The sequence below is a fragment of the Gopherus evgoodei genome, chromosome 10, assembly GCF_007399415.2.
Source record: "Gopherus evgoodei ecotype Sinaloan lineage chromosome 10, rGopEvg1_v1.p, whole genome shotgun sequence".
In the NCBI taxonomy this organism is placed as follows: domain Eukaryota; kingdom Metazoa; phylum Chordata; order Testudines; family Testudinidae; genus Gopherus; species Gopherus evgoodei.
The window spans coordinates 31,296,242-31,323,960 of record NC_044331.1 but is presented as its reverse complement, the minus strand read 5'-3'; the positions used below and the strand labels follow the sequence as shown (position 1 = coordinate 31,323,960).

The 27,719-nt window shown below is 42.7% G+C and overlaps 1 protein-coding gene and 1 long non-coding RNA gene across 2 annotated transcripts in view; one reads left to right on the top strand and one right to left on the bottom strand.

The window, feature by feature from the left end:
* TRPM1 (transient receptor potential cation channel subfamily M member 1) overlaps nucleotides 1-27,719 on the top strand; it is a 215,835-nt gene that overhangs the window by 6,909 nt on the left and 181,207 nt on the right.
* Nucleotides 3,596-10,466, bottom strand: LOC115658259. The gene is made up of 3 exons (XR_004002221.1): nucleotides 10,404-10,466; nucleotides 8,124-8,180; nucleotides 3,596-3,994 (listed from the first exon to the last, which is right to left on the bottom strand). It is a non-coding gene; the product is annotated as an uncharacterized LOC115658259 (long non-coding RNA).

Below are 27,719 nucleotides of genomic sequence, written 5' to 3'. Positions count from 1 at the left end.
GCTGAACTATGTATTTTAGAACTGGGCTTTTTGTGTGTCTGGGCATGAATAGCAACTACCTCAATGCTCAAGTATTCTGCTATTGTTTCCATTATGATTAAAGGTGTAAATGTGTAACTTCAAACCCAATAAGGTTTTTTTACATTTTTCCTTTAAAAAAACAAAAACACTTAATCTCACCTCTACATATATTGTTTTTTAATGCAGCAAAGAATCCTGTGGCACCTTATAGACTAACAGACATTTTGGTCTATAAGGTGCCACAGGATTCTTTGCTGCTTTTGCAGATCCAGACTAACATGGCTACCCCTCTGATACTTGTTTTTTAATGCTTTATTTTCAAAACTGAAAGGGCTAGGTTGCATAAGGATTTAGGGGTCAATTCATATGGTCATTAAGTACAAAATTTTATTGCCTTCCTTCTCAGAAGCATGGGAAAGTGTGACCATTGTCCATCTGCAGACTGGTTTCCCGTTCATTCCATGATCCAATCTAAAATTCCCTTCCTGTGACTTCAGTGGGACTAGAATTTCTCCCCTTGTTTTTAAAATCCTTCATATACTTGTCCCAGCCTTTCTCTCAGACCTAGTCTCTCTCTTTACCTCCTGAATTCATCTATTTTTAAATCTCATGCTCTTTCTTGTTATCACTCTTATTTTAATTTCGCTGCTGCATTGTTTAAACCCATACATTTTGTGGGAAAGAAGTGACACACAAGAAAATTGTTTTACAGACTATATGCTACTGCATGGGACACCAAAGTACAGTATGGCCCTCCCAAAAAATTCTCATTACTCTTACTTCTAGTTTTTAGAAGTTTATTTCTCAGCAGCCTCCATAAGCAGCTTTATAAACCAACTAACACTGTTCTGGAGGGGGTGTCTTGTCCTTTCAGGTCTGCCTCCTATCTGTACTTATACTGAGAGTGGTATAACATGTATAAAGAGCATGAGTCAGTCTCCTATACTTCACTAAGTGCAAATGATTCATTGTACAAGACATCATTCTAAGAATTGCCAAGAATATATCTGCACTACTGAACCATTTGCTTCTCTGCAAGATTTTCAGGGGGAAAAAATCAGCTCTAAATACAGCTTGGTTATACCTACTGTTTTTCATCCTCAAGAGATCTTAATTCTTTATAAAGCGATGAGTTAAATATTGCAATAACCACATACATAAATGGTACAACTTCTATGCACTCAACAATAGCTCACATGCTGCCTTGGTCATTGTTTCATGGGTGCTTAATCCAGCACAGGCCCAGCCCTGCAAAAACTCGTGCATGTGTTCAGTTTGACTACCGTGAGTACTTCCATTGATTTCATGGTCGTAAAGTTAAGCATATGGATAAATGTCTGCAGGATCAGGGCCACAGATTCCCCAGTAGAAGGCCCTCACTTTTTTAATGACAGGTTATTTGATGGTTTTACCTCTTTTACATTGTTTTGTACATGGTTTATGGCTTTGGCTTTCTTTCACTACATTTTAAGTTGCTTCATTGTACCTGAAACACCTTGGCTTTTGATCATGTACTTTCTAAATGTTAATATTAAGTTGATGGCCATGAGAGTCATGATACCATGATGTTAAGGGGTGACTTTTGAAACACCTGGAGTACATTACACAGCCTTCCCCTCCCCCCCCACCCCCCAAAAAATCTGCAGCAGAAGGTCTCAGAGCCTGGTTAACTCACTTGGGCTCACAGGGTCATGCTCCAGGGGTAAAAATAGCAGCATAGATGCTTTGACTGGAGCCTGGGGTCCTAGACCCTCTCCTTCTCCAGGTTTCAGAGCCCAGGCTCCAGTCCCAGCCTGACTGTCTATGCTGCTATTTTTAGCCCCATAGTGTGAGTCAATTGCCCCAGGCTCTCAGATTCCCTGCTGCAGGTCTCCTTTTTGCTGTGTAGACCTATCTGTGGGTGCTATTGTACAAAATGTGGTAGGGAAGATATGGCTATGTAAGACCAATCGTGTTGGCACAGAATTCACAGGTGTTAGCACTGCTTATTTTGGTGTGTGCATACATTTAAACCATGTCTGTGACTATGGCCAGGAGGTATTTCAAGTACAAAATATACACTGCCTGGTTTAGAAACGTAGCTGTCTTCTCATAACATGGTTTTGGAAACTTAGAAAATGTAGAAAATTGTTGGCCAACTGTTAAAAGGCCAAATACGCTGTGGAGTCCTACAGACTATGCATTTCTGCTGTGTAGCAAAATGTAAAGATGGTTCTGTAAGATTTCATTGGGAGACCTTTTTGCCAGAGACTTTGATCCAAGGCTGAAGACATTACAAGCTGTGAAGCTTATATCAGCAGCAGACGTTTATTACAAAATATGTCAAATTGTGTTTTCATAAGAGCAGAAAAGTGAAAATGATTTCCCTCTAAAGAAATATTTAATAACCTAACAGTTTAAAAACTCATTTCCTTCATCTGTTTGGTTCTAGACATAATTTGTTCATTATGTCACTTGAATCTAGTAACTGCCTCATTATAATAACAGAAAATCTACCATTGCAAAGTACACGTGGTGTCTTATTTCTTATACAGAGAGAGGATAATTTTGTGATTAAGATCAGGACTTAAAGTCAGGAGATCATGGCCATGCCACAGATTTCCTGAGTGGCTTCATACATGTCCTTTAGACCAAAGATTTCAAAATTGTCCATTAATTTTGGGTGCCCATTTTGACATGCCCAACCCAAGAATCCTAAGCCCTAATTTTCATAGGTACCAAGCACCCACCAGTTCCATTAACTTCAATTGGAATTATAAGTGCTCATTTCCTTGGAAAATCAGGCCTTGAGAGTCTGAAGCTGAGCACCCCAAAAGCACCTAATTCTAGTGAACATAGTGTAAAATGTGGGGCTTCCTCTCTCTGACTTCATTTCCCCATCTGTAAAATGGGGATCAAGTTTCCCTTTTCTACAAGGATGTGCATCATGGCTTGTAAAGCAATTTCAGATCTTCTAATTTAAGCATACGTAAGTGGATAGTATATTTATATGTATCAAAGACTTGGTGTGCCTGTTCGTTAATGCTGTATAGGTCCTTCCTGGTGTTTGCTCACTAACTATTATTTGAAAATAGCTGATTTCCCAGTTAATTACAGTGCCAAACAGCTCCCTTTGCCACTGACAAATTGTGATGTACCAGGGTACAATCTGCACTGAGTAGCTGTCACCCCTATTCTGTAACCTGGGGTGCCCTTTACAATGCCTTGCTGCTCACATCCAGCAGCATGTAAGTCTCTACCCATTATGTCTCTGCGTGTGCTGCAGCCGGCCAGACCTTGACTCTTACCAACCCTAAAATTTACCACAGAGTGACCCCAACACACTCCCAGCCTATAGTCTATATTGCCCAGTCCTCTCCTGGACAGTGCATATGTATTGAGTCTGTCATTCCTTTAAGGGAATAATATGCACACCCCTTGTTTCCCCACATGGATTTACCCAGACCCTTCAACTTGAATGCACTGGATTAGATAAAACAATGAACTACACGGAGAGATTTTAATAAACTTGTTTCAGTGACTACAAGTAATGAGGCATAAAAGTCAGAAATGGTTACAAGGAAAACAAAGATAAAATGCTTACCGATGTCTGACTTAACAAACTACATTGGATTCAAAGCAGGTTCTCACCACATGATTTCAGCAGTCTTACTGGCCAAACTCCTTCAATCAGGACCTTTCCGCTAGAGCTCAACAGCCGCTTCCTGTGAATATGATGGGCAGTGGGGGACAGAAGGGTGCTTTGCCCCTCATTTTTATAGTTTTAGTCCCTCTTTTGAAAAACATTTCCAGCTGAAAGCCAGGACCCGAAGAGTCTAGATGGAAGGATATTCCCTGCTGGTTTTTTCACCTGTTTGAACTTCCTTTATGTGCTCTTCCTGCTTGATGACTGTTTACTGCTTAAATGCAAATTAAGCCATGCACAGGTTCCTGTTTAGGGCAGACCTGTTTTCCAACTTCTGTTTGAGCAGGGCTGTAGGGTTTTGAACATATGTTAATAACACAATACAGAGAAAACCTATAACTTCACATACAATGTTGCCACACCTATTTTACCAGGGCAATACTGACCAGAAAATTGAGTTTTCAAATGATACCTTACAAGGCATACTTTGTACAAAAATAATTACAATAAGGTGTGAATGCAAAGGTGTATTCTGGCACACAAACATAGTGATTTTCCTTCTTCACTCAGCTTCCTGGACTCTTGTATGCCCTCCCCACAGACCCTCTCCCTCTTCCTCACCTCCCAGCATGGATTCCTGTCAAAGTCCAGTTGGGTTTTACGGTACAAATCCAGACCAATGAGGGTTGTCATTGCCTGCCCCATAATCCTGGGTACATCTCAATGCTTTGCTACTGTAGGTCCCAACCTGGGCTGCTCACAACCAGCCTATCAGCATGCAAGTCACATCCTGAGTGTCTGCATGGTAGACAGCTCAGGTTCAGCAGCTCTGACCCCAGCAGCATGTCTACAGCCCCACTCTGGCTTCCACCAGCCTTGGTTGCTACCTGTATAGTGACCCCAACACACTCCCAGTCCTGAATTTCCCCAAAATTGTGTGCCCTGAAATGTCCAGCCCTCTCCTGGACAGCTCAGAGAAATAATATGGTTCATTTGTTCCTCTAAAGACACAAAAAGCATATCACAGCTTATTAACTTAACTAGGGGGTGTAAACACAGCATTGAGTTGGTTTATGGTGAAAATGAAATCGATCAGCAATCACATAGTATTAAGTGAGTTCAAGTATAAGTAATGAGATAAAGTTACAAGTAAAACAAAGCACGTTTCTAACGGTCTAAAATTTAATCTAGCAAGATACAGGCCTTGTTTAAGATGGCTTCTTTCACCACTCACTTTTCTTCCCAGGCATGGCTGACTTTCCTTCTTTCAGAACCTTTCACTGAAGTACAAGGTGCTGGCTTCCCTTGTCTTATTAGGTTTAAGATCTTTGCTCAAGCAGGTTTCTTGCTTCTATTTGGTTCCAGAGAGTTCAAACCTGCACCTCCATGTATATACATGATGCAAGATTATTAATGGTTGACATTGCATTCCATATGTTTTATCGAAATATGCTTATGAGTGCATATGATGTCACTGGAATATGCTTTATGCAAAAGGTCTCTTGTAAGGTATCATAACAAAGGTTATAACCTACTGAATATATTCCTCCTATCTGTATGCACGTATCATTCTTGTATCTGAAACTAGAAATATGAAGTATAACTCTGAGGTCCTATTATTATGCAAAGTGTGGGCCATTAATGGGGGTTTAGAATCTTGGTGGCTCCCACTGACCCAGACAACTGGTTGTAAATGGTTTGTTTACCTGCAAACATTCCTGTGTATGTGTGGGCCAACCCAGGAAGAATGGCACCTAGGGGTCTTACAGTGACATGTGAGCATGTCACATGATGCTGGAATCCATCTTAATCCTTGTACTTTTTCATTAATGAGGTGGGGGTGGGGACAAGCACAGACAAAAGATTCCCACCTTGTGCCAAAGCTATAAAAGGGGGTTGAGCGGGACAAAGGGGGCGGCCAGTCATGAGAAAACCCCTGCTTACCACCTGAGATGTCCGCTGGATCTAACAAAGACTGTACCAGGGGAAAGGTTTGGGCTCAGAGTAGGAAGGAGTCTAGTCTGTGAAAGAAGCTTATTGGAACATCTATGAGGGTGAGATATTACCTGTAATCAGTTTATTAATATATTAGGTTTAGACTTGTGTATTTTTGCTTTATTTTGTTTGGTGATTTACTTTGTCTGTTATTACGTGAAACCACATAAATCCTACTTTTTATACTTAATAAAATCACTTTTTGTTTATTAATAAACTCAGAGTAAGTGATTAATACCTGGTGGAACAAACAGCTGTGCATATCTTTCTATTGGTGATATAGAGGGTGAACAATTTATGAAGATACCCTGTATAAGCTATATACAGAGTAAAATTAATCTGAGAGCCTGAACCCCAAATAGAAAGGCTGAACACTAGGATGCTCGGAAATTCCCTGTTAACTGAGGAGCCTCTGGGCTGAGTGAATCTCCATTTCAGTGAACTGCAGAGAGGCATGGCCCAACCTCTGGGTCTGTACTGGAGCTGACTGAAATGTCTAACTCAGCAAGACAGGAGTGGAGGGGCCCCCTCTTCTAGCAAGAGGGTTGTTCTTAGTGATATCCCAGCTCATCGAGTGACAGTCTCGAGAGGAGTCTCTGTGTCCGAACCAGTCACAACAGTCAGTGAGTTATTCGTTTCCAAATGATAGCTCACAGGGCATATTTTGTACAAAGATATTACAATATTGTGTAAGGTGTGAATATAGAAGTGCTTAGTGTCACAACCCACGTTTGGGAAGTCAGTTCTGAAAGGGCCATACCTAAATGGCTAGGGCCAATAGTGTGTTATCTTTTCCCGTATATTTCCTGTGTGAATTACTTTAATCTTAGGTTAAGTAAAGTCTCCGTGACAATGTGTGTCCTTTCTACAGATCACAATTACTGTGAGAACAAAGTGGCTGCATACAGAGCTCTTAGAAACTTAAAGGTGCACTGCATCCAAAACAAAGGCATCACTGTTTCCTAGCTACACCCACCATACTGTAGCACTGGTGTCAGGTGAACACAAGCATAATTGCTACAGAATTTTTGTAACTGCATGGTTTCCCCCACTCCCGTTTTCTGCCTTTCTGTTCCATAGCTCTTTGCTGCTCAGCCTTAGCCAGAGAGTCCATGCTGCAGAGCACTGTACCACAGTTCAACTGCCACAGACAGCATGCCATGGCCCACAGTGCAGTCTGTAGCCACAGCACCATCTTTCCATAAGGACATGGGGGCCAACAGTTCTGTGTAGTGACAACTGGATGTCCGTGTCCCCACACAATCCCTAAAATTCTTGTGGGCTTTCAATAAATGAGCTCCCCCAGGAACCAGCATTCTGCAGTGCACAGAAAGTGTCAACCATAAGCCCCCCCCCCCACGCATACTAGAGCTTCAGCAATTCCACTCCCTTTCAGGTTTCGCATGCCTTTGGGAAACACATTATGTGGTCCCAAAACATTTCCAACCTCCACACACACATTTTTTTCTCTCACTCTAGACTTCCTGTCTCACTGTTTCACCTATTCATTTTTTTTTTGCTTGCTATGAATACATAATTTGTGTACCATAGTTTTCACAACATGACCTTCAATGCATTTCAAATGTGTAAATCAGATTAATCTTGATGCAGCTAAAAGTCACATACACAATCATTCCAAAAAGAAAGACTCCTATTAATTTAATTAGTTGTTCCTTTCGAAGCATTTCTTTTTGTGAAAACAAGAATGATCTGTGGCTGGAAAGAATAACAGCATAACCTTTATGGCATATGTTTACACATCCCTTTGCACAATAATATGTTTTGATGGAACACAGCATTGTTCATAAGTTGGCAAAGGCATCTTGAAAAGAATGTTGGCTAAAACAAGCTGCTTTCTACAATTACAGGAGAAACAACAGTTTTGGATACTTGCAAGTGAAACATATTTGATTCCACACAGGCTCTGGGTTAACTCTGTCTGTTTGCAGGGGACCACAGATAATGAGCCTGATTCTCTACTCCCTGCAGCTTTGTATATCCATTCACACCTGTGCAAAACAATGTAGAACACCAACAAACTAGAATAGAATCATTTTTCCACAGATGAAAATGATTAACGAAGGTGCAAGACACTGGACAATCCAGATCACTGATTCCAAAGCTGGTTGGCTAAAAGTCTTCAAGTGTTTGAATGTTCATATACAGTTAAGCAGGTTGTAAAGTAAGAGAAAACAGAATGTGACCTAGTGCCAACAATGCAACACTGCTGATGTTACTGGGCCAGCCCCACAGATTTCAGTGGCTTTGCACCAGAGGCCAATTTAGCCGAGTTCATTCTGAAGGGTTCCATAGATGTAAACTGAGCGCTGCATTGGGTCCACGCTTTTCTATGCATCAAAGAGGATAACAATGCCTTGTGATTCAGGAAGGTAGCATAGGCTGGTATTATGACACACACAGCTCAATCTGCCTTCAGAAAGACATGTTGCTTCCATTGACCATGTTAGAAAAAGTTACATACCTGTAGCTGATGGGAGAATGATGTCCACATTGACTATCTGCCATCTCCATAGCATCACTTTAAAAAAAAAAAAAAGTCACATCATTTAACATGGGAGGCTTTTGGGCATGTTGGGGAGTGTGGCATTTCAAGACTTAATCAAGATCAATTTACTTACATGTCTATTTAACCCTCTTAAAAAAGCTATATAGTCTTTGAGGAAATGTCCATAACATTTGTTGTTTGTTTGGATTAGGCATTTCTCTCAGCTTTTGGTAGTCTACTCTCCTCCCTTCTCCTTCCCCTCCTCCCTGCATTTGTCCTGCCTGTCTGCATATGATGGCCATACATCACATGTACCTGACAAGTTTATGAAGTACCACAAAGCTCCCTTTTAACCCTTAAATTACTCCACTGTATGCACTCTAATTTCTTTGTATATTTTAGTTCTGGTTTCCAAAGCCCCATTCTAATAAGCACTGCTACAGGCTATACTGTTATCATTTTTTAAAGGGACAGTTGATACCTAATGTGCACTGACAAATCCACAGCATTAGCAAATTTTAAGTTCTGTATGCTAACTTTCTTAAACTCAGTCACCACTTTGCTATGCTCCTGTAATAAGTGATAAATTCACGCTGTTGATTTAAAATAATAGTACTCTTTCAAAGAATTAGATTTGAAATAATCTGTCTCAGATGTTCAGAATTAAATCTATGTGGTTGAACTTAATGACTAGAGTTGGGCATGGGAAGTTAAATTTGATTTTGCAAGCTCAAACTTAAAGCCATGGATGGTTGAATCTGGCCTCTAGTTTTATCCAATCAGTTTGTTTCAGACTTTGTCAATTTTGACCCATCTCTTGTACTGATTCAGTTAATGGATGTTGGTATTATGGATGGACACTAGTTACCAGACCAGTGTATGTACTGTGGCCTTATTGTAGGTCAGGGATCGGCAACCTTTGGCACGCGGCTCGCCACGGTAAGCATCCTGGCGCGCCGGGCCGGTTTGTTTACCAGCCGTGTCCTCTGGTTCGGCTGATTGTGGCTCCTACTGGCTGCAGTTCACTGTTCCAGGCCAATGGGGGTGGCGGGAAGTGGTGGCCAGCACATCCCTCATTCTATGCCCCTTCCTGCAGCCCCCATTGGCCTGGAGCGGCAAACCGTGGCCAGTGGGAGCCGCGATTGGCCAAACCTGTGCATGTGGCAGGTAAACAAACTGGCCTGGGCCCCCAGGGGCTTTCCCTGAACGAGTGGGGAACTAGCTTTGAGAACCACTGTTTTAGATAGCTCTGAAGTTCTCCTAACTGGGCTGACAAACTGGGTATTTCAGTCACATAGTTAACCTTACTCCTCTGAGTAGCTGCATTAACTTCAAGGAGACTACTTGTCTCCATAAGAATGGGGGGTGTTTAATTTTGCAATGACTGGGTTTAAGTGGCAAAACTGCACCCACAGACAAGTGTAAGGGTAACTTTTGCAGATGCAGCAATGAAGGACTCTTTAATGCTGAGCTGACAACGTAACACTAACTGCTGTTAACAAAGTTTATTACCTAGGAGCCTGCCCGGTTCTATCATTTTTGCTTAAGTACACCGGTATGTCCCCCCCGCCCCAGGAATAACGGTGGGCCCCACCAGTAAACTCGTGGGGGAGAGCCTACGGGGACCGGCCCCACCCCGGCACTGAAAGGCCAGGCTCCGGGGGAGACGGGCACGCTGCCAGGCCGGAGAGGCTTGCGAAGCAGCGGGGTTGGGGGGATGGGCGCAGGAGGGAGGCATAGCCCTTTTAAGCGCAGACTTGTTTGCTCGGCGGCTGTCCTCAGGTGACTCCGCGGCTTGAAGCGCAGCCAGCCTGTGCGGCGCATTAGGCAAGCGGATGGGAGGTGTCGCTGCTAGACACGCGATGGGGGCTCCCGGCGCGGGGAGGAACAGAGCGAGCTGCAGCCTCGCCCTCCGCCTCCACCCCTCTGGGGCGGGGCCGCTGCTGCTTGCGCTGGGGAACAAACAGCCTGGGCTCGGCCCTGCCCTGTTTCCCCCCCCCCCGCTCATCTGAGCGCGCCCAACCCCTTTCGGAAAGCTTCATGGCCCTGGAGTCGGTGCTGGCAGCCGGGCAGGGCTCTGCCCCGGCCTCTAGGTCAGTGCGGAGCCAGGAACTGCCTTTTGGAAGGAGCCCCTGCTCCCCTCCCCCTCCTGCTGCAGCCACGGCCAGAGCGAAAGGCCCTGAGAGTTTGCAGACAGGCTTGAGAAATCTCCCAAAAGCCTGAGGTCAGGTGCGGGAATGTGCTTCACCCAATTACCTCTCCTGCCCGTGCAGGCAGGGTGACACCTTCCCGGCTGTCTGCTCTTTAGGGAAGAGAAAACAACCCCCTACTCCTGGTCTGACTCACAGGAAGGGGGTGGGGGAGAATATTTCTGCTAATCCAGCTCTGGAGAGGAAGGGGGAGAAAGGACATCACTCTGGGTTCTAGGGGGAAGAGCAATTTTTCCTATCCCCATAAAAGATGAGATGGGGAAAGGGAGAATAGTGACATATTTTAAACCCTTCCCCTTGTCTTGCTAGACACAGAGAAAAAGTCCCTAGGTCTGTAATCTACACCCACCTAACTGCAAGGGAAAAGAGTCCTCCCCTGTTTCTGGTGGTTAGTACACAAGGGAAGAAAAACACCTTGCATTCATCTTCAGCATCCCACTCGCTTGACCCAGGGGGAAGAGGACAGAACAGCCTCCTCCATGTACTTCAGAGCAGCAACAGGCAGGCTAGGCACACACTGCAGTGCTCCACAAGAGCAATGGAGAGAACACACCTCTTTCTGCTCCATTAGAAGTAGGCTGCGCACACCCTGCTCCATCAAGGAGAGGCAGAATTAACATCCTTTGTTCTGTGACAACACTGGAATTTCACTCATAACTTGTAGCAGTGAGTCCTAAGGGTAATCGTGTTTGTTGAGCTGGCATCACTTGCTTTTTAATGTCCCAAATCTGTGGCTGGGGAGTTGGGGGGACCACCTTAGCCCCTTTACACCCTACAATAGCCTATATTTTCTTTCTGAAAAGGAGGCAAGAATGTTTTTCCCCCATGAAACCATTCCTCCTCCACCTCCCAGCATGACTTCATGCCACTCAAGCACTCTTGGCATCAGCAATATCTCTGTGATCAGCAGCTGCCAGAGTGTGAGACATGCATTTAACCCAACACCAGTTAATTTCTTGCTTGTGCCCACAGAGCTACATTATTGCAAAAGCATGTGAGTCAGAATCTGAGTGAGTTGGGAGTGTCTGAGTGAGCTTGTAGATTTCTTTAAAAAAAATAAGTATTAGCTTTTCATCTGATCTACAGGACAAATGCTACTTTGCATAAGCAACCTATGTCTTTCACCTCCAGCTCTCTTGGTTTGTAGCAAATCAGCATGTGGCAAAGACAGTTTATGCTAGGGGGGAATAGAAGTAATCTCTCCAGTGTGGGAACGCCCTCGGCACTTTAAACCATAGCGTTACAGCAGGAGTCTCAAGTGTACATTAGTAATGCTGTGCCCTTTGCTCTTTGGAGGGGCAATTCACACTACAAATACTTTATGGACCCCTTGAGGCCTTAGGACTATGTTATTTTTCAGAAGTGTCCACCAGTAAATTCCCATTGCATTACAAAATGGGCTTCTGTAAGAATATGTTAAGTGATATTACAAACACAGGGGCTGGTGATGGGTGGTGTTCTGATAAATAAAGGTCTCTTGAACTATGCAAAAAAAATTTAAAAAAAAAATCAAGCAGTTCCATAACTAGATGATAAGAGGAAAACAACTAGAGCAGAGGAATTCATAGTTAGGGGTGGAAAGTACCATATGTCCTTAAATACACAGGCACAATGAGGAAGTTATTAAGGGACAGCTCTGCTGTGTCTAGGTTTTTGGAGAACAAACAGCAGATTGGTTTTTGTTTGTATATTAATATTTAGAGCATGAACTAGAAATTCAGCTGAGGAGACTAAAATCCCAGGCTGTGATTGTGCAAAACTAACTCATGTGAGTAGCAACATTGACTTCAGTGAGTATGGTCACACATGTCAAGTTTTGCAGAGTCAAATCCCAAATTACCAATGAGCTCTTATGCTGGAAGCTCAGTTTGGGACAAGGATTTTGAACCCCAAGTTCAGGAAGGTTCTGGTCCAAAATTTCATCTCTGTCTGTTACAGAATGGAAATTGAAGTACAGAGTTCTAACTCAAGTCCTCAGTGAAAAAGACACTAATGGTTTGAGACGTCCCTGATGCAAGGAGTCATTGCATCCCAGGACTTATTCACCCACCGGGGGGACTGGTGGTGTTTTGTACAACCACTCACCTTCTGGGATTCAACCAACCATTGGCCACTTTAAATTTCACTTGAGACTCTACAGGAATAGCATTGTGAGAGGCCGATAGGGGAAGCATATCCTCTGCACCCCTGGCCAATGCCCCCATTTGTCAGTGTCACCCATTTTGGGGGCTATGCTGCCTGCCAGCAGCTCCCACAGTGGAGTGAAGATTTCAGGTATTGTATGCTGCTGCTGCCGCAGTCTGTGTCAGGGTGTACTTTCTTCTGCTAGGGCCTTGAATCCTGCTGATAGAAGCCAGTGTAATCAGAGACTCGGACTAGCCCTGCCTCTCTCTATCTTCTTTTTCCTTGGCTTGATTTCTGACCCACCTGTTGAAGGGATCAGCATCATAGGGTGCAACGTGGCATGTGATTTGGCAGCAACCATCATTTCGAGACAGGAAGTGAAGACTTACATATCTCAGTGAACAGACAGGCGAATGTAGATAAAACAGAACAAAATTATTCAAAGCAAATCTCTTTTTTGAGCCATACATATGTGACAAATAGTACAAGAATCCAGGCACCCAATTTTTCCTGAATTCTCAAATTATTTGCCACTGGATTGAAGTATTTCATGTAGCCACAAAAGCAAGATAGGTGTTTTTTAGATAAAATTTCTTGCCCCAAATAGCTGACAATCTAATGATCTAAACCTCCAGACCTTTATGCACACTACTTCCTGACTCAACCAAGTAGTCCCACTGAATTCTACAGGACTACAGACATGAAAAACGGTTTTCAGGATCAGGCCCTAAACAGTTATTGCAGTCTAAATATTTACTCCTTGAAACATGTTTCACTTGGAATTTACAATTTAAATGCTTCAGGGACCACTAAAGTTCTTCAGAGCCATGCAAATAAAAATTCCCATAATAAAAGTGACATAAAAAGGAAGAAATTCACAGTTAAGGAAGAAATTTACCATACGTCCTTAGACTTGTAAGCACACTGGGGGGCATCAAGGAAGTAGGTAGAGATCCAAACCCTACTCATTTGTAGTCTAATTTAAGGCAACAGGGTTATTAATGCTGTAAGACTAGCAGAATTTGACCCATTCTGTGCCAGTGTCGGAGGATTATTTTTGGCAGGTTAAATCAACTACAAAAACCTGAAAAACTGGTTTATACTAAAAGCCCCATAGCAGCACAGATGGTGTGGCTATGATTACACTATGGTTACTGGTGGTTTTGCATATCATATGATGAGATTCTTACTTCATACTTATATAACATACAGCTACTTGAATTAACACTATGTTGTTTAAGTCATGGGCTTTTCTTCCTTTTTTTCTGTGCTGTTGTAATTAGTTACAGTGGAAGTTCATGATATTATCTTGAAGCAGAATAATAAAGTGTGTGAGTTGATCAGTCACTCTACTCTTGATAGTTAACAGATGATTGCTTGCTACAAAGTATTAGCCTATACACCACAGGATAATATTCATTAGTGTATTGGACACTGCAGAGTTATTTTATTAAGGTACAACAATAACAGAGAGAGAGTCCCCTCTTTTCTGCTGGGCACAAATCTTTATGCTTAAATTAGATCCTGTTGCAGTCCTTGAGTCTGCTGTCTCTCACGCTGGTGTGAAACAGAAATCAGCTCCCCTTTAGTCAATGACATTATTCTGATATAAGGGCCTGATCCAAAGTCAACAAAAGAATTTCCATGCCTTTCAATGAGCTATGATCAGGTCTTTGATAAGCAGAGAATCAGGCCCACAGGCGACAGTGAAAATAAGGCTGCCCTGAAAAAAGTTTTATAGTTTATGGGAACATACTTCTTTACACTATATTAAAGCAACTTAAATAAATGACTTTTTAAATAACTGACTTCTTTTGGAAAAGACTGTGGTTAGTTTAACTGAGGGCTCTAAAAATAATGAGTTAAAAGTAAACATGTGGGCCACAAAGTATCTGCCCACATACATTTCAAATTACCTGTTAAATATTCTTGAACATTCATCTGCTTCTTGAAGACATAATAATATGTCACTAAATGAGTGCAAACATGTTCAGAACACTTAACTAATCCTTGTACCAGCCCTGATAGGTAGGTATGGTAAGTATTATTAGCCCACTTCACAAGGAGGGAAGCAGTGCCAGAGAAATGAAGTGACTTGACCAATGTCTAAAAACAAATCAGTAGCAGAACCAAGATTAGAACTCAAGTCTTCCTTGATACTCAACTCTGTTCATTCAACCAGTCTATAGTTCCTCTCACCCTGAGTCTCAGTAAAAGATGAGCTGAAAATGCTGCAGAACTAAGATGGACGTATTTGTAATGTATAAGAACATGCCTGGCATCAAGAGACACTTTGGAACACTTTTTCCTTATGCTCCTGAAGAGCAAAATGCATATGTACACTTTCCCTTTACATGTCTCCCAACACATAGTGAAGGCCCAAATTAAAAAAAAAATCCACTGTGAACTGTTTTAATAAAACAAAGACATCAGTGTAAACACTGGATCACATAATGCCCTTACACAGAAAAAAAACAGCAGAAGGTTTGGCGAACACTGCAAATTTCCTTTTGCAAAGCTTTCTCCTTGCAAGGGAGGGACTGGGTGTGTCCAGTGTACCCTGTGGAAAAGCATGGGAATTTCTCTCTGAACTTGTAGATGTCTTGAGAACCACAAAGACCAGGGCCTCTGCATTGCTGCCAGGTTCTTCTTTCCATCATGCTAGCCTGGTTCCATACTGTCCCTGCCAGCAGTTGCAAAAATCATATACCCCCTAAACCCAAGGAGTGCTTGCAAATGCATAGGGAAAGTTCCTCCTGGAAATCCACCCAGACCTAATGGGAACAAGTCACAAACAGCAGGTGCACCTTGTCTCTTCTCCATGGACTTCTTAAGATTTTAAGGAAGCTTTCAGTGGTATCTTGCATGAAGGAGGGGGAAGTGCAACAGTTGCCACTCACCTGCTGCCTCTAAAGCCACAAGTTGCTGCTCTCCACGCTGTATAGGTGAGGCAGCATGTGGCCTAGTAAGTGGGTTTGAGATTATTTAAATATTCGTGTTCAGTATTGGGGCAGCATCACCATATAACTGATGGGAGATGAAAAAAGTAGGCAAACTGCATGCAGGAAGGAAAGATATTTTAATAACGTGAGAGAGAAAGAGAGGTATCCAGACTGTGGTAGTAGGAGCACTTGATGTTGTTTTGCAGAGACTGGGCTGGCAACTCCTTTTTTGTATCCAGCAGCTAAAATGCATTTATAGAGACTAAAAATACATTATTTTCCTATTATTGCTATTATAATTTTACTATTCCATGTACTCAAACACTCTACATCACCACAAGGATGTTCTGTGAATGGAATGAGAGATGTCCCAGGAGAATCTGGACTGGATTTTCTTCTCTGCTGTGCCACAAAGGTCAAAGTGCAATCTCTAGCCAGCATACGGCCAAAGAGGATTCTCAAATGGCCTTGGGGAACTCTCCACTGGTATAAAGATGGCATAGCTGCTTCCTGTACCAGACACTCCATGTAGCTGCCCTGTATGGTGGTGTGGGGGCTTGGCAGAGTTCACCTTCTGCCAGAGGTGAAAGGTAGAGCAGCACTTCAGCTTTGTGCTGAGTGGAATTTGGCTACAGGCGAGAATTTACCCCAATTTTTTAATAAGAAGTGTGCATGCTACAGAAAAGATGGGGAATTCTTTATCTTGGATGTTGTTACAGTAACACATGCAGATAGTTAATACATGGTTTTCATTTTAACTGTTTAGTTGGTCATCGTTATTTAAGGGAATGCTGTCAGAAGCAGAGAAATCTTCCAGGCATGCTCAGTGTGACAAAATGGGACTGTTCTTAATGTTTCCTCTGAATACAGTTTCTGGCTGACACGCTGGCTGCTGGCAACTAATGGCCCCGGGCCCTTCCCCTCTGCAAGGTGATGCTAAAGGTGTGAGCGAACAAAGGGGTCAGGTGATCTCCTGGGCCGGGAAAGGAACTCAGCCAAGGAGGAGGCGCTGGAGGGGGTTTCAGTTTGGAGCTGGCTGGGTACAGGAAGTGAGGGCAGACGGGGTTGTCTGGATCGCTGGGCCCCAAAATGGACCCGACTGAGGGGCCCGTTCTCTGTACCTACAAGCTCTGTTTAAGACCACGTTCCTGTCATCTAATAAACCTCTGTTTTACTGGCTGGCTAAGCCCACTTCCAGACTAACCCGCGGCATCGGCGGGTTAAAATCGATTGCTCGGGGATCGATATATCGCGTCTAGTCTGGACGCGATGTATCGATCCCTGAGCGCGCTTACATCGATTCCGGAACTCCATCAACCCGAACGGAGTTCCGGAATCGACATGGAGAGCCGCGGACATCGATGCCGCGCCGTCTGGACGGGTGAGTACCTCGATTTTAGAAATTCGACTTCAGCTACGTTATTCACGTAGCTGAAGTTGCGTATCTAAAATCGATTTTAATACCCTAGTCTGGACGTGGCCTTAGAGTCACGTCTGACTGCGAAGTGGGGGTGCGTGCAGGACCCTCTGCGGACTTGCTGAGGGAAATGCACGGAGGGGCATATGCTGAATGCTCCAAGGTAAGACCCAGGAAGGTGAAGCCATGTGAGCTTCTTGCCTTGTAGACGGGCAAGGGAGAGGAGGCTCCCCAAAGTCCTGACTGTGGGGAACAGTTCCAAAGCATCGCCCGGAGACTCCGTGACACTCAGCAAAAAAGAAAATACAAAGCACAGCTGTGGAACACATAGGTTTTTCTTTTAAAATCTGAAATGAATTTATCCATCTTCTAGAAAATCAGAATTTTATATACGAGTTTAAATTTTAACAAGACTGTCAGACAAATGGTCCCTAGTCAGTCCCAAAGGCAATTACTCACTACGTACTTGGTCCTGTTAGCACTTAGAGCTTCCTGAGCTAAGCTCTTGCTGACTTTGCTGCAATCAGAGGGTACTCAGCATCTCCTACGGTCCATGGAGATCATGAAAATACGGTTTTGTTGTTATTTGAAATCTCACAGGGGGAGAATTTCCCATGGCTTTGCAGTGAGCATCATAGTGAGAAAATATATCCCTAGATAAAGCCTTTAAGGAGTTATAGTTTGCTGTATAGAGCATAGCACTGAAGTGTAGAAATTATTATTTCCTACCCCATTTGGTAGCTACATTTCTTGCCTGTGCACTACAAATTAGTAATCAAATGCAGTTTTATGACCTTAAAGAAATCATTCAGGGTGAGATTTGCTGCTGTGCTGAGGGCCAGCACAAGGCCTATGCATTACGCTGGTACTCTGCACAGGGGAGACTCTCTCCCTGAATGCATTTTTAAAGGTACTCAGGCGCTAATGGGATTTTCAAACCTGCCTAGATACTGAACTCTCACCTAAGAACCATTAAAAATCTGACCCTTGTTGCCTGATCATACTCCTCTGGGAATCTTGCCATTGGCTTTAATGGGAGCAAGCTCTAAAAGGGGGTTATGTCATTGCCTTTGTCTACAAAATGTGACATTTTGTGAAATACGTGAATTTGTTAAATGACAAAGAGCATCCCTCAAGGTGCATAAGGGATTGATGGCAGATATAATTTCGCTCCATATTTGATACCAGAGTGATGCACTCTTATATGGGAAGACACATATTTCTCCCCTCATGGCCCTGTTCTGTATTCCTTGTGTTAAGACTGCTGGTTTCCCAGAAAGTGCATGTAGCCAGCTTTTTTTGTCTCCCAGTATAACATAGTATATGAAAGGTAAGAGTTATAGATAACAAACACATTTATATGGATAACAAGGATATGCAGGTTTCAGAGTAGCAGCCGTGTTAGTCTGTATCCGCAAAAAGAACAGGAGTACTTGTGGCACCTTAGAGACTAACAAATTTGTGCAGAGTTATAATAGTTTAAGGTGGTTAAAAAAAATGTTTTGGCTGGGATATAAACCCTTAACCATGAGGGTTTAAGCCAATCTGTAATTATTGAGGGTTGTTAAGATAAGATCTTTATGGGGCATATCATCATCCCCATCTGCCTACTGTGGGGTTTCATGGGCTTTCCACTGAAGCAACTAGTGCTGGCCACCATCAGAGACAGGTTACTGGATTAGATAGGCCACAGATCTGATCCAGTCTGGCAATCCCTGGGTTCTTATGTAGCACCTATAATGTTTGCCATCTCTTTATGAAATGTTAAGGCACTCTGGCGGGCTTTGGGTGTCGCTGAACTTGTTTACTAAGTTACAGTTTGTTGAGAAACCTATTTAAAGGTTTACAAGTGCACCCTTTAACAATTGAGCATGGAAGTATAAAATAAAAAATTGGGGGGTTGGGATGAGGTGTAACAGATGTTTCACGTATTCTCACAGAGAGCTCAGTAAGAGTTGGGATTTTAATTCTGATCTGACAGTGTTCCAGAAAGACAACCACCACACTCCCGCACGCCCTCTCCCCCCAACAAAAAAATAAAATGATTTTATTTTTGTTTGTTCTGCCCTGGCAAGCCAATAGTGTTAGGCTGCCAAATGCTTAGAAAAGCTTAGCTTATTCTTTTCCTGTATAGTCAGGAATTTGGAGACTGACATTCATTTCTACTATTTATTCTTATTAGTGTTCCAACTTCTTAAACATTGTCTTTCTAAATTAAGATTGGGAAGGAGGGGGGAATCACCAGCTACATCATTACCTCTGTGGGACGTCCTTCCTGAGCTTCATCCTAAAATTTATCTGCCTTGCTCACAACTATGAATATAGTACAGAGCAGGCAGAAAAGAGGAGAGATTGGGCGTCATGTTAACTTCTTTACAGCTTAAAGAAAATAAAACCCCACCTACTCCAATAGGAATAAAGGTTTTGATCCGCACAGCACCTGCTGTACAGTAGTTTTGTGTTTGTTCTAGGTTTCCAGTTTTGAATACAGTTAGGCAAAGTAGGTCAGCCCTCAGAATTTGAATGGAAGAAATGTTGTTTTTGGAGACAGGCCTGCAAAGTGGAATCAGGCGAACCAGACTTTGAACATGGGCATCCGTTCATTTCTGGATTACAAGCCAGATACAAAGAATTGCAGAAGTCTGTTTCCTCTATGGATGTGTGCCTGCCAACCTTGATAATCTCCCTTTAAACTTTAGCTGATGGTTGGGTAGCTAAAACTTAAATCACAACGAAACTAACAACTTCAAAAAGACAATTCTTAGTTCTTTCTGTTGCATTATAATACCTTCTGTTTAGAACTCGAAAGCAGCTGAACAAATGTACCTGAAGCATAATATATATAATGTGTCAATTTATGTTTTATACAAAATGTTTTTAAAGCCCTGCATTTTAAATGACAGGCATGTATAAAAATTAAGTACTTTCCAGTTGTGGACATTTTCAATTTGCTGCTATAAACAAATACATATATATTTTTAAATCTAAATTTTAAGGCGTTTATGGTGAAATTCTTGTGGATCCACTCTGTGGCTCACTTGCATATTCTGCCTATGAACTTTCTATTGGCTTCAGTGGAAGAAGTCCTGTATGTAGAAGGAAAGCAGAATGTGCCAAAGAGGCCCACTCCATGTATAACAGATCTAAGCCAGGTTTTTTCAGAAGTGACTAGTGATCTTTGGTAACCAAGCTTTTTGGTTTTTGTCCTTTTTTTTTGGTTTGTGGGTTGGTCGTGGTTTCCTCCTCCGCCCTCCTCCCCCACTTCCACCCCCAAATTAGCCTCACTTTTTCGGAAAGAACTGAGCAGCTCATAGTCTGAAAATCAGGCCCCTTTAGTGTCCAACTTGATTCCTTAGGGTATGGCTACACTTGCACTTGCAGCGCTTTGAAGTTTCGAGTGTGGTCGCAGCGCCAGCGCTGGGAGAGAGCTCTCCCAGTGCTGCACGTACTCCACATCCTCTACGGGTGTAGCTTGCAGCGCTGGGAGCTGTGATCCCAGCGCTGCAGCACTGTTTACCCTGAGGCTTTACAGCGCTGTATCTTGCAGCGCTCGGAGGGTGTTTTTTTCACACCCCTGAGCGCGAAAGTTGCAGCGCTGTAAAGCGCCAGTGTAGCCATGGCCTCAGTCATTTCTTAAAATCCTGACCTGATACTGCAGTGTGGAGAGTATGGATGGGATGTGGGGCTGTGCCTGTCAGAAGCACAACACAGAATTGCAACCCAGGGAGAGGGAGGGCACTACAGTGGCTACCCTTGTACTCTCCTGACTCTGAACTGCTTGAGGGCTGGAGTGGCCCCTGGAATAACATAGACAGCTGCTCATGGCTGTCTGTTACAGCAGCTTCCTAGACTGCCCTTCAGGAAGCAGCACTATTCACGGTGGCCGTGCCCCTGGCTTGCACATACCCAGTGCCAAAGCTTGGAAGGGGGTCCTCAGAAGGCAGCCAGCTGTCTTTTTCCATTTCTGACTTCCCCAGGCTGGATGCAGGGCATCTGGAGCCCCTTTAAGCTGCTCCTACTCTTTTAGCTGGCATAAAGGGGCTGGAGTGAGACTGAGAATCTGACTTTATAAATGTAATTGGTTCCTAATGTGGATTAGGCCTTTTGGAGATATTAAAACAGATGGTTTATGGAGATTTGAAAGCTGATTAATGTGTAGGTGGAGTTATTTTATACTTGGTGTGTTATAGTGCTCACACTGAGCCCAGTGGGAAGCTGCTTATCCTGCCAGCAAAGGGGTTATGCATCCTAGTCCCCTTTGAGAGCTCCCTGCTTTGCTGGTCTGAAGGCAGGGGGCAGGGGAGAGCAGCCATTGCCAAGCTGCTATTCCCCATCCTGCACAAGTAGCCAGAGAGTAGGTGGGTAGGAACAGGGAGTGAGCCTCCACTGCACTCCCCCATCGCTGCACATCAGCCAACCCAGATGAGCTAGAGAAAGAGCTGGCACAGTTTACTTCCTCCCTGGAGCAAGGGGAAGCAGGGATCAAACTGTGACTGTTTGAATTTAAATGGGTACAAAATGATTCTCTCAGCTCTACTTAAAAAAAAATACACACACACACGCACCACAGAGATGGTCTTAACCCCTCTGAATTCTAGAGAAGATATGACATAAATAGGAGCTACAAACATTGTGCGCACTAAAGCCCCTTTGCACCACCCTGGCAGTATAAAAGGGCTAACGCCCACCACTCCAGCAAGGGGAGAGAGAGAGAGAGAGAGAGAGAGAGAGAGAGAAGGGCTCTATGCCAGCCTGGCTCCCCAGCTACGCTGGACCCTGAGGCACGTCTGGAGCACAATGTGCTTTGACTAGTCACTGCTCAATTGTAGGGGGCTGGGAGAAACCGAGCGTAAAGTCCTAAAGCTGTTCTAACTTTCGCCAGGTACCAGGCAGGCCCCTGGCTGTCCCAGAATGTGGGCAGCACAAGTGTGAGTTAAAGCCCTCCTCCCCCACTCACATCTGCATCAAGCTCCAGAACAAAGGAGCCAAGAATCAGGCCAGTGAGTGGGATAGCTGAGGGATAGCTGGATGAGGGTTTTAAAGGTTTTATACAGCAAGGTTTTCTCTCAAGAGGGTCCTTGGCTTTGGAATTCTCTTCCCTCTCCTTGAGCTACCAGAGTCCAAATGTGATGACATGCAGGAGGTGCTGCAACACCCACTTGCTTTCCCCGGTGAGGAGGAGGGATGGCTGGGGATAGATTTTCTGGGATGGGAATTGAGAAATCTTGAAGTCTCTTCTCTGTAATTATAAAAAGCTGTGAAAGAGGTCTGGGGACATGGCGACCATGACCCATTGAATTACTGTTTTGTACAGCATCCAGCAGCAGGGGGTGGGTACTTTATTAATATAAATAGAATCCGTTGTTTCTTTTCTAGAATGTTGTGAGTTAAGAACAGTCTCAGACAGAACCTTGAATTTCTTGGCCTGGTTCATGTCCTTCAATATTATTTAATCCCTGCTTTTGGGACTTGCTGTGTATAATAACAATGAAGCAATCATCTTTTATGATAGCTATAAATTTCCTTATGTATTTTCCAAAGTTAATGTAATAATGTTAATAGCTCTTAATAGTCTTTTATTACCAGCTACAAGTCTGATATTTTGAATGGATACTGCTTAATTGTACTAACACAGTTTAAGCAATTCTCCTTTTGTAGGGAGGCCTCACGGGGGTACTGGGTTCTTAGCTAGAATCTTTGTTTTTATCCTGTGGAAGTTAGCTCTGTAAGAAGGGCAGCCTGTTCTCAATAGGATTTACCTGCTTGTTCATTAATTGTAGTCAGACTTATCAAGTTAGCTGCATTAGTCATTGCAGTTGCTTTTCATCCTGATTTTAAAAACACATACAATTCAAACAGATCAGTATCCAAAAATAAATATCCTGATGAAACACAATTAAACTGTCCATTTCTTATTATTAGAAATTAACAAATGTCTGTCTCCAAGCCAATGTAAATTTATTGCTAGACTAAAAAGTACAAAAACTTTAATGGAAAAATATTTTGAAAATGTCTTCAGAAGCCTTTCTTAGTCTGTTTCTGAAAGTGAACTGTAGGTTAGAATTCAAATTAATTTGTATTTAAGCACAGGCTTTGTTGGGGCATGCAAGGCATGGTTAATTGACCAGGTTACATACCTTCCTCTGACTCTAACAGCCTATGTCTATGTTGATATAATACCTGATAGACTTCTCAGATCAATGGATGAAAGAGGACACAATGGTTAGATTTCATGAAGACCCTGAATATAATTGATACCACATAGACATTAGTTTTTATTCTGATTCAAGAAGAGACTAGACTCCAGACTGAACTGTTCAAATAAACCCAGTGTGTGATTTAGGCATTTAGCTCTAAGCTCAAATAGAATCCTTTTTAGTTTTTAATTTTTAACCCTCTCTCTCTTTTTCCATGAACAAGAAAATTAGCTGATATATGACTCCTTGTCTTGGAACAAACTGCTGTACCATTACCAAACGCTTCTAGAATTTGAATCTCATAGCTACAAGCAAAAGTTCTATCGCACTACTTAAATGTCAGTCAACAAATGGCAATTTTAAATGTATGGAATGCAATCCCTTCATTCAACTGCTCTTTTTCTCTTGTAAAGTCAAAGCGCCTGATTATTATTTTTTTTCAGAAGTGCTGAGCAGCAACAACTCAAACTGAGATAGACACAGGTACTCAGGACCTCTGAATAACAGGTCTAAAATAACTTTCACACCAAGAAAGTGAATGAAGATGGATTTGTTTGATTTTCTTTTTCAGTCATTTAATCTTCAAACAGAATTATGGCTGCAATATAGCATGTCATGTTTTGTTTATCCAGATCTACTTTATCAATTGCTTCACAAGGCATGTTACAATAGCTTTTTAAGCAAAATTAATATTTTACAGTGGGACACTAACACACATGTCACCTCTCCTGATCTGGGTCGAGAATCTATGGCACCTACATGAATGTAAAGATGATGAAGTGCAGCAACCAGTAAAGTTCACACGAGTGAATGTGGGAGAGAGCTCTTAGGATGGACTGCTTCGGTTCATGCTCTTCACTCTTTTGCCTACACATGATACACAAACAGGTGGTACATGTAACACTGCATGTAAATACCTGCATGCAAGTTCCACCTGCCTTACCAACCATTCCAGGCTTCCTTTCCAAAGTCAGACCTGAATTCTGTTTATATCACTGGGTTTTGTAGTTCTGGCTTCCCTGCATCAAAATCCCAGGAAGAAAAGAAAAGAGACTTGGTTTCTTGGCATGTATGCAGAGCTTTAGGACATCTATCAGTACTGCCAATGTTACTTCCAAAAATCCGAGTTGGGCTTGAACCAAAAAAAAAAAGACTCTAAGGGCAGTCATGTGGATTGATTATAGTATTGTAGAAGTGAGACATAAATGCAGAAGATCTGCTTTCACTCCATTAAAACAACATGGCTCCTGTAGGGAGAACTATTTTTTGCTAAATGTGACAAAGGAAGAAGACTGGAAATTTAGCCATTTATTGACAAGGCACTATTGGCATAAGGCCTGGTTCTGTTTGATGCTGAATTAGGAAAAGGGCTTCAAGTTGGATTCTCTTCCCCACTTTTATTCAGATGGACTATTTAATATCAAAGGCTACACAGCTGTGGAAAACTATGGAAAAAGTAGATGAACATTTATAACTTGCAAAAAAAAAACACTCTCTCAATTTGGATCACTCATTCTTGAGTCCCATCCATGCTTCCCCAGTTCTGAAATCATTTTGCTGGATAGCATGATAGGCCATAACCATGGAATACGAACGTATAGGAAATGTGGCTTCTTCTCCTGTGTCCCCCTCCCACTTTCCCAGCAATGGTAGATGCTTTGTCGGGGCCTGCAGGAGAAACACATCCCTGTCTCAGCCTCTGCATGCTGAGGGATGGATTTATTATAAGTCTGTTCTCCCTGACCGATGGTGCCATTATGTTCCCAGGAACAGCTACATCCGACTTCTGCATCCTTCCATAGATTAACCAGGTTTCTGGGTCTAGCTGTGGGTGTCATGCCTGTCACCTCTTTGGGGCCATGAAGGAATTTTTTAATTTACTGCCAGATTGGTCTGAGCAGAATGATTGTTTCAACTTCACCTTAGTGACCGTGTGGTACGTTAGGTTAGGCATATTCAAGTTGTTGCAGCTTGCCAAAGGTCTACCATGGGTACTCATTTATTAGGGGGGCCACTTCCCTGTTCAATAGGAACTGGGCCTGGGTAGCCCCAGAAAAGAAGGTAGGGGACACTGTCTGCTTATGCTTATAGCAGTCCCCTCTTTCCCCCGTCTCAATGCTTGTAGGAGGGAAAGGTTGGAGGGGTATTAGCAACAGCAGTGCTGGGATCTGGCTGATAGTTTGGGGAATGGGGCTGTAGGGTACAGATTATTAAGGTCTTGTTAACCCGCACTGAAGGAGTATGGCTTCCCAGTATTGCTAAATTGCAGGCTGATTACACCACATTATGTTGTTTGTCTTTGACCTGCACACAGCCACACAGCAGGAGGAAATACTTTTAGCAAATGGCTTGCTAGCGCCATCTGCCGGTACAGGATGGTGTGAAAGGCCTAGGGAAGTGTGACTGGACTCACAGGGCAATGGTTTCAGAGAAGCCCACACCTGCTTAAAAAGTACTCAATAAGACCGTTGTCAAGGCTGTGAGACATAGATAGGAACATCCATTTCTGAAATAAATAAAATGTAAGGACTAATGAAAGTCCTAAAGTCACATTAATTATGAATCCACAAGTCTCTCTAGTCCAGGGGCATGGCGGCATTTGGGCGGGTGCTCCACTGCCGCAGTGGTCCTTCGTCTGGCGGGTGCCAGACGAAAAGGTTGGGGACCACTGCTCTAGTCACACTTTCCACCATCCAAAATGAATAATTTAAATCAAAAGGAACACCTTCCAGTTCGGTATGATATTGGCTTTCACTTTGGCTTATCGTGATGAACAGAAAACCAAGATTCTGAAAGTAGTAAATTTGAAACTGGTAAATGTAAGATTGAAGAATGAGACATGAAGACGCCAGTAAGATTAAAAGGGAAAGTCTATACAATGGAAGCCAGACAGTTTAAGTGTGTGATGCTGAATATTGGGCAATAAAGAAGGCACTTGAGCAAATGATCTGTTCCAAAGAAATGTGAATGATGAGATGGATGAGTGGTATAAGTAAGGAAGACCAAATGAGGAATGTGTTAGACATGCTCAAAGTAATGAAAAAATGAAGGAGTGCAGGCTCAGGTGGTTTGAGCATTTTAAGCACAGTCCTGACAAATATGTGGGTAAGAGAGTCCAACAGATCAAGATCAAAGGAAAAAGACTGTGAGGCAATTAATTTTTTAAATTGTGAATAATTTTTTTGAGTTAATCGCATGAATTAACTGTAATTAATAGACTGCCCTACATTGAATAGAGCACTTTGGAGGGAGAGATCTTGTAGAGCAGATTCAATTTTATGGGATTACTGCAAGGAAGAAAAGAAATTCAAGACTGAAGAATATGACTAGAAACTAGAATAATTTCCAGTTTCTGGAAGCCACAGAATAGTTTCAACAATACTATGCCAAAGACAGTAACCTCGATATGTAACATTGCCAAGGCAAATGTGCTACTCTGACAATTTTAGATAAGAAAACAATGGCTTCTGGCTAGGATAATTGTGGCTGACAGACTGGGAAAACTAGTTCTTATGACTGAATTGCTACCCACATCACAAAAAACTCTAGCTTCCATTCCCAAAGTGGCTGAATGTTAATAGCAACTTTCAATAATTATTTTTCCAATTAAATTTATTTTTCTTCGAGAAACCACCAGAAATCTCGAATGATAATTGGTTATTCAATTAACATTAAAAAAAACAACTCTATTTCCTAGTAAAGTGAAGGAGAGAGAAGATGCCTCTTTCAGGTCAATGGTTAAATTAGGACTCAGTCCAGCAAGACGTTGAGCACTCTGGTCCTGATCTATCTAAGCGCTCAAGCACATGCTTAACTATTAACGTGGTTGAAGTAGAGCAGGATGTGCTTTGCTGGATCAGGGCCTGAGTGCTCAGCATTTTGCAGGAAAGATCTCTTAATACTCACTCTCTACTAAATACATATGAGATGTGTTCTGGGGTGTTGGGGAGAAGGAATCATGTCCCTCCACATTAAATGGGGCCTCAGCTGCCTTCACAATACAGATACTCCAACCCTGAGACACCTCCACTGCTCCAGGGGTCTTCACGGGAAGAGAGATCAAGAACTGGGCAGGCTGAGTGGGAAGAGCAGGTGAGATTAGCAAAGATTTTCCTCCCCAATTATCCCTTTCTGCAGCTTTTGCCATTGGAGAGGGTCATCTGGCCCTTTCTCAATACAAGTGGGAGGAAGCATCTAAAGAACTTCTGTATGGTATCCTCTGCTCTGTATTAGTAAAAATACCAAAGATATTGGGTTCTAATGTGCTCTTTAATGGAACAGTAAAGCTGCCAAATACTTGGAGAGCGTATAAAGAAGAGTAAAGTTTAATACAGAGAATAGCTTCAAAACCTACCAGTTTCAGCTGTGGAAAAAGTATTTGAATGTCACAGACTGACAAGTGATTAATTATGCACTAAACTTTTTCATAGATTCTAAGGCCAGAAGGCAGCATTGTGATCATCTAGTCTGACCTCCTGTATAACAAGAGGCCATAAAACTTCCCTAAAATAATTCTTGCTTGAACTAGAGCATATCTTTTACAAAAACATCCAACCTTGATTTTAAAATGGCCAGAAATGGAGAATCCAGCATATACCCTATTTAAATACTGGCACAACATTACCTTTCTTCCAATCTTCTGGAACTTCCTCGGTGTTCCAAGAGTTATTGAAAATTAGCAT